Genomic DNA, 13,536 nt, shown 5'->3' with positions numbered 1-13,536 from the left:
GGCAGCAAGCTATGACTGATGAATTGCAGGCTTTAGACAAAACTCACACTTGGGACATTATTGATCTTCCTCCTGGCAAGACTGCCATTGGTTGCAAATGGGTTTACAAAATCAAAACTTGTTCTGATGGATCTATTGAGCGCTACAAAGCTCGCCTTGTTGCCAAAGGCTTTAACCAAGAATATGGTATTGACTATGAGGAGACTTTTGCTCCTGTTGCTCGTCTCACCTCTGTTCGCAGCCTGATTGCGGTTGCTACCACTCGACACTGGGATCTTTATCAAATGGACGTAAAAAATGCTTTCCTTAATGGTGTTCTTCTTGAGGAGGTCTACATGCAACCTCCCCCTGGGTCTACTTATCCACCTCATAAAGTCTGCAAACTTCAGCGTGCTTTATATGGTCTCAAACAAGCTCCGCGCGCTTGGTTTGCCAAGTTCAGCTCTACTATTCATGATTGTGGTTTCACCTCCAGTTCTTATGATACTGCTCTTTTTATCCGGACCACTGCTCAAGGGACCACCATGCTTCTTCTTTATGTGGATGACATGATTATCACCGGTGACGATCTTGATGGTATTCTATGCCTTAAATAGTTTCTTAGCCATCATTTCGAGATGAAAGACCTTGGTCCTCTCAGCTATTTCTTGGGTCTTGAAATCTTCCATGATTCCACGGGGTCTTTTCTCTCTTAAGCTAAGTATGCCTCTGATCTTCTCACCCGTGCTGGTCTTACGGATTGCAAGACTGCCTCCACTCCACTGGAGCCTCAGAGTCGTCTTACACCTCTTGATGGCACTCTTCTCTCTGATGCTACCCTCTATCGTCAGCTGGTTGGCAGCCTTGTCTATCTCACTGTTACTCGTCCTGATATTGCCTATGCCGTTCATATTGTCAGCCAGTTTATGTCAGCTCCTCGTACCCCTCATTATGCTGCATTAGTTCGTATCCTTCGTTATCTCAAAGGTACCTTGTTTCATGGACTTCATTATTCCGCCCGCTCCTCTCTCCAGCTTCGTGCTTTTTCCGATGCTGATTGGGCTGGGGATCCTACTGACCAGTGCTCTACTACCGGGTTCTGCTTTTTCTTGGGTGATTCTCTTATTTCTTGGCGCAGCAAGAAACAATCTCTTACTGCTCACTCCAGTACTGAGGCCGAATATCGTGCTCTTGCTGATACTACTCAGGAGCTTCTCTGGCTTCGTTGGCTTCTTGCTGACATGGGTGTTTCCCCCTCTGGCGCTACCGCCCTCTTTTGTGACAATCAAAGTGCTCTTCAAATTGCTCACAATGATGTTTTTCATGATTGCACCAAGCACATTGAGATTGACTGTCATTTTATTCGTCAACACGTCACTCGTGGTACTGTTCATCTCTATCCTATCTCCTCTGCTGATCAACCTGCTGATATCTTCACCAAAGCTCATTCTCCTGGCCGCTTCGGTGAACTTGTCTCCAAACTCCAGTTGGTTGATGTTTGTCCTCCTTGAGTTTGAGGGGGGCTGTTAACATATATTAATATAATGTATATATTATATTAACACAGCTGTATCATACTAATATATTATATATATCTATAGGATGCTAGGATGCCAGAGCATGCCTTCGCTTTCGGCTGCTTTCGGCTGCTTTATAGTATTTTATGCTCTGCTTTCATAATGATGTTGTAAACAACAGCTCCTATAAATGGAGTCTCCTCTTACACTGTCAGATACAATATATACAAGAGTTTTCTTACTCTCTCAATATCACTCTCTTATTTCTTTCAGTCACAGTGAGGGGATAGCTATCGCATTTGAGATTGCATCGAATTACTAGCTCCACATGGATTGGGAAAAGATGCTATGAAACTTTTGACAAGATGCTTCTAAGTGGAATTAGGCCTACAGGATTGGTAGAAGAAGGATTAAATTACTTTCATTCCATGAAAAAGATTTACAGAATATCTCCTAGGCCAGAACATTACTCTTGTGTTATTGATTTCCTTGGGCATGCAGGAAGGCTTAAAGAAGCTGAAGAATTTATCAATAGCATGCCATTTGAGCCAAATGCTTTTGGATGGTGTTCTTTTCTTGGGGCTTGCAAGTTGCAAGGCGACAGAGAGGGGCAAACTAGCAGCAGAACAATTGATGAGACTTGAACCTGAGAACAGTGGTGCTTATGTTTTGCTTTTGATTATTTATGCAGAAATGATGTAAGGAGTGTTAGGAAGGCATTGAGGGATGGGAATGTGAAAAAATTGCCTGTGTATAGTTGGGTAGACATCGGTAACAAAACCCATGTTTTTGGAGCTAAGGATTGGTCTCATCCAAAAAAGAAAGAAATATACTGAGAAACTTGATTGTCTTGTTGATTAGATCAAGAGAGCTGGATATGTTGCTTTCACAGATTCTATCCCACTGGACCTGGACAATAATACGAAGGAGAAGGTTCTTCATTGTCACAGTGAGAGGATAGCTATTTGCACTAATAAGCATGCCAGTTGGGAAGCCAATCACTGTGAAGAAAAATTTGAGGGTATGTGTGGACTGCCATTCTGCAATCAACTTTATGTCCAAGGTTGTTGAGAGAAAGATAATTGTCAGGGACAATAGTAGATTTCACCATTTCGAGGATGGGTTGTGTTTTTGTGGGGATTATTGAAAAGATTTTGAAGGCAATTTGACGGGTGGTGGAGGATACAATGCTTAGAATCATTGAGCTAGTCACTGTGATGGAGGTCTTTGAGATCTCTGGACTTTTTGTTCATGCGCTACTGTAATTTGGTACTTTTGGCAACGAGTGTTTGCTCAAATGATTAGCCAGATTACTGGGAGGATAATGACTTTCATGACTATTTTTTTTGCAGCCAATAAATCAAGGGGCTAATAAGATCAATGGCTGTCATGAATAAATACAGGGCATCAAAGCTTGCTTTACAAAAGATATGTTGAAGTAAGTACATTTTGGCAATGTCAAAACTCATATTTTGGCATACTATGGTACCCAAAATGGATAAATGTAGTTTTTTGTTTTATTTTCTTCATAGAATGTCAAATAGATTTCCAATCTTAAATTTTCATGACTTTGAGCGAAACATCATTGAAATTGATTGTACTGAAAGTTTTTTTTTTTTTGACATCCTTGCTAGAGATCATAATCCAATATTACATCTCTAGCATAGACAACATATGTTTTAGCAACTATGTTCGCCACTTGGAATAAAACGGGTGAAATTAATCTGTTCTTATATAGAAGCCTTCATACATATTAGTTGTAACAACAACCAATGTCCTAAAAAAAATACGATACTTGACATTTCTAAACATGATTTTTTTTTTTTTTTCTACAGAAAACGCAAGCATTGACTTCATTCATTTATAGGATAAAATCTATTTCTGCATTCCACAGCTGTAAGACTTTGAGCAAAGCATCAATGAAATTGATTCTACAACAAGACCAATTTTTTTTTTACATCCTGGCTAGAGATCATGATCCAATCTATTACATCTCTAGCATAGACAAAATAGGTTTTAGAAACCATGTTTGCCACTTGGAATATAAAAGGTGAAATTCAAATGTTTACGTACAGCAGCCTTCATACATATTAGTTATAATAACCAATGTTTTGAAAAAAATATGATAGTCAACATTTCTAAACGGGGATATTTTTTTTGATAGGAAACACAAGCATTGACTTCATTCATTTATTGGATAAAAATCTATTTCTGCATTCCATAGCTGTAGTAGTGAAATTGAACAAAGAGGTGTAGCAAAAGTCTTCCTGCAGGATTGAAACTCTTGAGATACGCGCAACATTGTTGGACGAGATCTCGGCTCAGAGCGCAAGCATGCAATTGCAATTCTAGCAACAAGAACAATGTTCGCCACAACCATTGGAAGGCGTGGGTCTAAGACATCAGCTAGCATTATGTTTCGAGTAGACGGTAATTCCAATGATGAGAGTAGTTCTCCTGGATGCTTTCCCATGATTGTTTCCAGTGCCACCACCCCAAAGCTATAAGCATCACACTTTTTAGTCACTTCCATGGTGTAACCAAGTTCTGTACAAACAAAAAGATCAATGAAAGAAGCCATAAACTTCACTTTTTGTTCAAAAAATTTAAAAGGAAAGGTATTTTTTTGCTACCTGGAGCAATAACAGTTTGATTCGACGAATCGGGATGTAGCAATCTGGCAGTGCCAAAATCGGAAACAAAAGCCTCCAATTTAGAGTTCAATAGAATGTAGTTGCTCGATATATCCCGATGAACAATAGGTGGGGTGCAATCATGAAGTAAGCGGGATAGAGCATGTGCTATTGCTTTAACAATGTTTACCCTCAGAGTCCATCCTAATTCAACTGCATCAGCATCAGTTCTCAGGGAACGAAACAAACTTCCCCTTTCCATGTATTCATACACTAGAAACATGCATCTGTTGTGCAAACAGAACCCATAAAGCTTTATTAAGTTTCGGTGCCTTACATTAGTTAACATTTGCACCTCATTTTTGAAACTCTTGTCGAAAGTTGGCTCCTCTGCTTCCAAACGATTGAGTTTCTTCAATGCAATTACTTTGCGAGATGGCAACTAAGCTCTATAGACGGTGCCATAACCACCAGTTCCAATGCAGTGTCTGATGTCAAAGTCATCTGTTGCTGTGATGATGTCTTCGTATGCAATTCTTCCATCGTAATTCCATATCGAGCAAATATCCCCATTTTTCATTGCCCTTGCCTCAATTTTGGTTTTTTGGGCCTTTCGGCAACGAAAACATGCAAATGCAAGAATGGCAAGGAAAACTATGATAGGGAGAGAAATGATGAGAGTAAACTGTACTGTTTCTTTCTTGGACCAATTTGTTGCTTCATATAGGGGCGGACACCAATATTGTGGGATTTGATGATTGTATGACAGGTCAAGATCTTCTACGTCGCAAAGACTATATGGATGACACTTCCTGCCCCATTGCAAGTGACACCCCACAGATTGCAGTGATTTGTATAAGAAAAGTTCCCCCACCAATTGCTATTGAGTAGAGCTTTCGCTTCTATCATTGACGACGATGATGTCGTAGATGCTAAGGCTAACAAACTAGTATTCATTTGCATTGACTTGGACTTGTAGTACTCACAAGAAATAAAGGAAGAAAAGAAGTGCATAACACGGTATACTTTTGATGCAAGTAAAATTATGTTATTACATGAAAAATCATAAACCACAGTGAGAAAATTGTTGGACAATTTTCACTGTATTTAAGTAGATTAAATTCTGCTGTGTACTAAACAACAACTAGAATATAAAGAAATAAAGGAAATGAGAGAATTTGTTTGATTACAAAAATCAAAGTAGAAATAAAACAAAAATAAATAAAAATAGATTTTATTTTGTTACAAAAACAAAATTAAAATCTGATTTAAATAAATAAATAAAACAGAATAATAAATTAAACAACTTACTTGATTAATTTCTTTGAATAAATATCCGATCAAGTCCAGTGTTTGACACTGTGTCCTTAAGACAGATTCGTCCTCTCCACGGTGCTTTCAAAATTTGGACGTCTATCTCCTAGGATAAAATGATCTACTACAAACAATAGCAGCACTACAAATTGTTTGTCTTACGAACACACTAAGTGTTTACACTCTTTCTTACAAGAAAATAATGCAACAAAATGAAGAAGGAATTTACACACTAAGTGTTTATACTCTTTCTTACAAGAAAATAATGCAACAAAATGAAGAAAGAATTTGCAGAGCTCTTAAGGACAAAAATAATGAATTTTCGGAATGCCTAACATCAAATGAGGGTTGTCCTATTCATAGATGTAATGGTGGTTGCAGATTTTGAATTGAGTTGGTTTTGAATTCAAACAGATTTGAATCTGTTGGGTTTATAAAGAATAGTATTGGGCCGAACAAGCCCAACCCAATCACACACCACGCACCCGCGCCCAGGCCTAGCCCTCCCGACCAGACGGATGGCGGCGCGCGTGGTGATTTTTGGGTCCAATGGGTCCAGCCCATTTTGCCCATAACCTCTCTCTCTAAAACACTTGGGTACCCCTTGGGGCACACCCCAAGTACCAAACCCATGCCTTATAAACCCATTCAAAACTTCTCACCAAATCAATGTGGGACAAGCCTTATTCAATACTTTTAAGGATTTTTCCACCAAAACTCCATTTCCATGGAGCATATTTTGGCTTCAATTTCTCATTCACTCGATAATGGTTTTGAGCAACCAAATATACCACGTAAATCACAACGTGGCATAGAACGCGTTACCACTTTGACCCATGAAAATCGACGCTTGGGGCCCACCTAAAAAATAGACCAAAGTTAGGAAAAAATTCTAGTTTTATCCAGAATCTTATAACCATTTCCAACAAAAATTACTAATAAGTTTGATGTGTTTTGAAAATTACTATTCTGTTATATCAAATTTCAATGTTAATAAATAATTCCTATTTTCTTTTTTATTTTATAAATTGTTGTAAAAAAATTTCAATTATTCATAATAGTATATTTTATTTTAATTTTATCTTTCTCATTAAAATGTAAACTAAAAATTTCATTAATAATTTTAATTTATTAAAATTTTTATAATAAAAAAATATTTTTAATTGTTGAAATTAAATGAATTTTCATAAACAAAAACATAAGTATGAGATTAATCAATTATCTCATCCATTGAGAAATATACAGATTTGTCATAATATTATCTAACTTTGGTCAATTATGTTATCCATTATTTTATTTTGCTCAAAAATTTTCTATTCACAAGGATAAGAAACAAAAAATTTCTATTTGTTTTGGCAATGTTAAAACTCATATTTTGGCAAGCCATGGTACCCAAAATGGTATAAGTGTAATTTTTTGTTTTATTTTCTTCATAAAATGTCAAATAGAATTCCAATCTTAAATTCTCATGGCTTTGAGCAAAGCATCATTGAATTTGATTCTCCTAAAAGAATTTTTTTTTTTTTTTTGACATCCTTGCTAGAGATCATAATCCAACGTTGTTTATGGAAAATATGTGATTCCCCACAAGTAAATCAATCAATGGGAATAAAAACTAATGTGGAAAAATTAAATCAAAGGCAACACAAGAATGTTTACGTGGTTCCCTCAATGTGAGGTGCGTTCACGGGATCGAAATCCGATTCCACTATCAACCAAATAAGTTCCAAATGATTACAAACGAGACACTAATGGTCTCACAAAATCACCCTTAGGTGAATTCCAAATAATCACAAATATATAAGAGGAAAGACCTCACCAAATAGATGAACAAAAATCTTCAGAACCAGAGTTGTAGAAGATCCAAAATAACGAACCAAATCAACATCGAAAACGAAGCAAAGATCCACCCAAATTAATTCCACTGTTCACACACCCAAAAAATTGATTTCACCAAAGTAGAGTATGTGTAGTAGCCGTTCTCTTCACCTCGGGATGAGCAAAGACAAAACCCTAAAATATTGTGAATCTAGGGTTTATTATCAAACCTTAGTTGTTTCCAAATTAGATTGGGTCTCCACAAATTAAATATAATATATAAAATTATATTATAATTAATACTAAACCAAATTAAACTCTTTTTCCAAAACCAATTGGGTCCCACACTCCAATAAGAAGGTATACCCAACAATTCTCCCCCTACCGACTTAGGTGGAGAAATCAACAATACCCGCCAAAGTTCGACACTTTAAATGTTTGTCCCTCGACAAAGTCTTTGTCAACATATCTGAAATATTATCATCCGTGTGAACCTTTTCGAGTTGTAACAATTTCGAATCTAACACATCACAAATCCAATGGTATCTCACATCAATGTGTTTCGATCTCGAATGAAAAGTAGAATTTTTACTCAAGTGAATAGCACTTTGACTATCACAATAAAGCACATACTTTTCTTGCTTCAAACCCAACTCTTGCAAAAATTTCTTCAACCATAACTCTTCTTTACAAGCTTCCGTAATGGCAATAAATTCAACTTCGGTAGTTGAGAGAGCAACATATTTTTGTAATTTAGATTGCCATGCCACAGCTTCCCCTTCAAAAGTCATCAAATACCCCGAAGTAGATTTCCTAGAATCAATATCACTGGCCATGTCAGAATCTGTGAACCCATCAAGCATCGGCTTACCATCCCTAAAGCACAAACACACCTTTGAAGTCCCTCGAAGATACCTTAGAATCCATTTTATCGCTGCCCAATGTTCTTTACCCGGATTAGAGAAAAAACGACTCACCACACCAACAGCGCGAGCAATATCCGGCCTTGTACAAACCATGGCGTACATCAAAGAACCAACTGCTGAAGCATAAGGAACTTTCAGTATCTGTTCCTTGTCTTTCTCACTTGTAGGACATTGGTTCGAACTAAGCTTGAAGTGACCCGCAAGTGGACAACCAACCGGCTTTGCTTTATTCATGTTGAACCTTTCAAGAACTTTCTCAATGTAGCTTTCTTGAGATAACCAAATCAGCCCCTCTTTGCGATCACGAACAATTTTCATACCAAGAATTTGCTTTGCCGGTCCCAAATATTTCATAGCAAAAGACTTGCTCAACTCCAATTTCAACCTGTTTATCATGGTAGAATCTTGACCTACAATTAACATGTCATCAACATAAAGCAAAAGAATAATAAATTTACTATCCGGGAAATTTTTCACAAACACACAATGGTCCGAAGTGTTTTTAGAAAAACCATTATTCATCATGAAATAGTCAAATTTTTTGTACCATTGCCGCAGGGCATGCTTGACACCATACAAACTTTTCTTCAATTTGCAAACAAATTTCTCTTTCCCTTTTTCCACAAAACCTTCCGGTTGCTTCATGTAAATTTCTTCTTCAAGATCACCATGACGAAATGCGGTCTTCACATCAAGTTGCTCAACTTCAAGGTTCATACTTGTAGCCATGCCAAGTACAACCCGAATAGAAGACATATTTACAACCGGTGAGAAAATCTCGTCAAAGTCAATACCTTTCTTTTGCCCAAAGCCTTTCACAACAAGACGTGCCTTGTACCTCAGATTCTTGCCATCATTTTTCAATTTGAAAACCCACTTATTTTTCAGAATTTCACTAAATCATAAGTCTGGTTTTCAAGCAAGGAATTCATCTCCTCGTCCATGGCCTTTTTCTAATCACCTTTCTTTGCATGCTCAATTGCTTCTTGGTAGCTCTCAAGCTCCCCTTGATTGGAAATTAACACAAATTCATTGGGAGGATACTTTCTTGAAGGTTGTCGGTCCCTTGTAGATTTCCTCAACTCAAGTTGTGGCGGCGGTTCTTGAGTTAGATGCTCTTCCTCAATTTCTGACTCAACTTTATTAGGATTAGCATCATCCTCTACATCTTCAATAGGTGGCTGCACATCTCCCCCATTTTCATCATCAATTGAAGATGAAGGAGATGGATCCATGTCAATGAGATCACTAGTTTTTGGCTCCGGTTGATCACCTTTGCCAAAGTCTTCAATTGTTTGGTCTTAAAGAAACACAACATCACGGCTTCGAATGACTTTCTTGTCAGCCGGATCCCACAATCTATACCCAAATTTATCACGCCCATAGCCAAGAAAAATACATTGTCTTGACTTACTATCAAGCTTGGACCTCTCATCTTTTGGAATGTGAACAAAAGCTCGGAAACCAAACACTCTCAAGTGATCATAAGATACATCTTTACCGGTCCAAACTCTTTCTGGAACATCACCATTCAAAGGATAGGAAGGAGACAAATTGATCACGTCAACCACTGTCTTCAATGTCTCACCCCAAAAGGATCTTGGCAATTTAGCTTGTGAAAGCAAACACCTTGTTCTTTCCACAATGGTGCGGTTCATCCTCTCGGCAACTCCATTTTGTTGAGGAGTCTTCTTAACTGTCTTTTGATGCCGAATACCTTGGCTGTGACAATACTCATCAAATGGCCCAATGCATTCACCACCATTGTCTGATCGGATGCACTTCAATTTTTGCCCTGTTTCTCTTTCAACCAGGGCCTGAAAATGCTTAAATACTTCTAGAACTTGATATTTAGTTTATAGTAGAAAAGCCCAAACTTTCCTTGAATAATCATCAATGAAAGTAACAAAATAAAGTGCACCACCATGTGTTCTAACTTTTAAAGGACCACAAACATCCGAATGAATCAACTCCAAAACATTTTCTTTTCTAGAAGCAACATTTTTATGAAAAGAAACTCTATGTTGTTTACCCGCCAAACAATGAACACAAGTTTTAAGATGTATACCTTTCAAACCGGGTAGAAGCTCTTTCTTGAACAATACTTGCAGCCCCTTTTCACTCATGTGGCCAAGCCGCTTGTGCCACAATTCGGTAGAAGTATCATCTTCAAGTGCATTGACAACACCTTTACAAATTTTTCCTTGCATCGAATAAAGTGTATGAGTCTTCTTGCACTTAGCCACTACCAAAGAATCCTTTGTGAGCTTCCATATTTCATCACCAAATTTGTTGTTGAAGCCTTTATCATCTAGCTTCCCAGTAGAGATCAAATTAAGGCGAATGTCGGGAACATGCCTCACATCTTTAAGCAACAACTTGCAGCCCAACTTTGTTTCCAAGCAAACATCACCCATGCCAATAATCTTGGACAAACCTTCATTACCCATTCGAATAAAACCATAATCTCCTTCGGTGTAGGTAGTGAAGAAATCAACTAGAGAAGTCACATGAAAAGAAGCACCAGAATCAATCACCCAATTACTCTCTTGGCCCACAAAATTGATACAATCATCTTCACAAACGACCATGAGATCATCGGTAGTAACTGCCATTGTGTCTTCTTGTTTCTTGTCCACACTTTTGTCACGCCTTTTCTCCTTATTCTTGAGCTTTCAGCATTCCCGCTTCATGTGCCCTTTCTCATGGCAATAATGGCACTCAATGTCTTTCTTTGAAAAAGAACCGTCTTTTGATTTGTCACGGCTTTGATCACGACCATGAAGAGTCTTACTCCTCCCCCTTGTTTTGCTTCGGCCTCTCACAACAAATGTTTCTGAATGAGAGGAACCCGCTGATTTTCTTCTAGTTTCTTCATTCAACAAGCTACTAGTGACTTGGCCCATTGTGACAACTCCATCGGGTGCCAAATTACTAACTGTCATAACCAAAGTCTCCCAACTTTCGGGCAAAGAACTAAGTAGCATCAAAGCCTGCAACTCATCATCAAAAATAATTTTCATAGAAGCAAGTTGGTTAACAATACTCTTTATTTCATTCAAATGTTCTAGAATGGGGCTGCCATCTTTGTATTTTAAATTAACCAACTTACGAAACAAAAAAGCTTTATTTGTGGCTGATTTTCTATCATAAAGACTCTCTAATTTTTTTCATAAATCATGTGCCGAAGTTTCAGTAGCAACATGATGAAACACACTGTCATCAATCCATTGACGGATAACATCAACGGCTTTTCGATTAAGCCTCTTCCATTCATCATCTTTCATACCCTCGGGTTTGCAACTATCACCCTCAATAGGCCCATACAAATCTTTACAAAATAATAGGTCCTCCATTTTAGTTTTCCAAGTTACTCAATTGCTTCCATTAAAGCTAGGCATACGACCCACATTCTCCTCCATTGATTTACACAAATAAATAGACTCAAATAAACCGTAAGCTCTGATACCAGTTGTTAGGGAAAATATGGGATTCCCCACAAGTAAATCAATCAATGGGAATAAAAACTAATGCGAAAAAATTAAATCAAAGGCAAAACAAGAATTTTTACGTGGTTCCCTCAATGTGAGATACGTCCACGGGATCAAAATTCGATTCCACTATCAGCCAAATAAGTTCAAAATGATTACAAACGAGACACTAATGGTCTCACAAAATCACCCTTAGGTGAATTCCAAATAATCACAAATAAACAAGAGGAAAGACCTCACCAAATAGATGAACAAAAATCTTCAGAACCAGAGTTGTAGAAGATCCAAAATAACGAACCAAATCAACACAGAAAACGAAGCAAAGAACCACCCAAATTAATTCCACTGTTCACACACCCAAAAAATTGATTTCACCAAAGTAGAGTATGTGTAGCAGCCGTTCTCTTCACCTCGGGATGAGCAAAAACAAAACCCTAAAATATTGTGAATCTAGGGTTTATTATCAAACCTTAGTTGTTTCCAAATTAGATTGGGTCTCCACAAATTAAATATAATATATAAAAATATATTATAATTAATACTAAACCAAATTAAACTCTTTTTCCAAAACCAATTGGGTTCCACACTCCAATAAGGAGGTATACCCAACAAACATTACACTCTGGCATAGACAAAATAGGTTTTAGCAACTATGTTCGCCACTTGGAATAAAATGGGTGAAATTCATCTGTTCATATATAGAAGCCTTCATACATATTAGTTGTAACAACAACCAATGTCTTAAAAAAAAAATACAATACTTGACGTTTCTAAACATGGATTTTTTTTTTTTTCTTCTTCTTCTACAAGGAACGCAAGTATTGACTTCTTTCATTTATTGGATAAAATCTATTTCTGCATTCTATAGCTGTAGTAGTGAAATTGCACGAAGAGGTGTAGCTAAAGTCTTGTTGCAAGATTGAAACTCTTGAGATAAGCATAGAATTGTTGGACGAGATATTAGCTCAGAGTGCAAGACTTTGAGCAAAGCATCATTGAAATTGATTCTATAGCAAGACCATTTTTTTTTTTTTTTTGACATCCCGGCTATTATTAGTAGCTATCATGCATACTGCTACTATGAGTATAGCAGAGGAATAAACAGAGGGAGAAGTAATGCCATTTTTACTCATAATTGACGTATGGGTGAATTCTCTTCTGTAAGCTCTAAAAATAATCAGAGCATGTATGTATGTATAGAAGGAATCCTTAGATCAAAGAGGGTTTTTAAGAATATTGATATTGGTAAAATAAATATATATAATAATAATAAAAAAAAGACTCATCAATTATTTAGTCATGACTCGGAACAATGAACATTTTCACATTTTGCACTGGCTTTGACTTGGACTTGAACTTGTCAATGGAAGGAAAAGAAAAAAAAAAAAGAATCAGGTGGTGGCCGGCTTTACACTATGCAGCTCAAGTGGCTGCCATATGCCTCCTTCCTGTGAAAGCCTCGTAATTTTGTTTTATTATTATTACTAGTGTATGCTTGCGCTTGAAAACACGGTGTAAATAATATTAAGATTAGAATATAATTATAATTACAATATTATTTAAATTTATTTTTTAATTTGATAAAATTACAAATTTATTATAAAATTTTGGAGCTCTCACAAAACTCTCACAAAAATTCACTTTTGCTTATATAATAAATAGCTAGATAGATAGATGTGTCTAGTATACATACAATTTCCACGGACATACATACAATACTGTTTTTGCTTATATAATTATATGAAAAATTGTAAGTATGCCTGTAATGTCTTAGTGTATTACGGGCATACATACATTGTATGGAAATATGTGTAAAATATATTGAACAAAAAGGAGAAAGTAAAAAATAAACAAATAG

Source organism: Camellia sinensis, chromosome 3, assembly GCF_055761805.1.
Source record: "Camellia sinensis isolate YWXY chromosome 3, ASM5576180v1, whole genome shotgun sequence".
NCBI classification, from domain to species: Eukaryota; Viridiplantae; Streptophyta; class Magnoliopsida; order Ericales; family Theaceae; genus Camellia; species Camellia sinensis.
The sequence above is the reverse complement of the archived record's forward strand: the minus strand, read 5'-3'. Positions refer to the sequence as shown.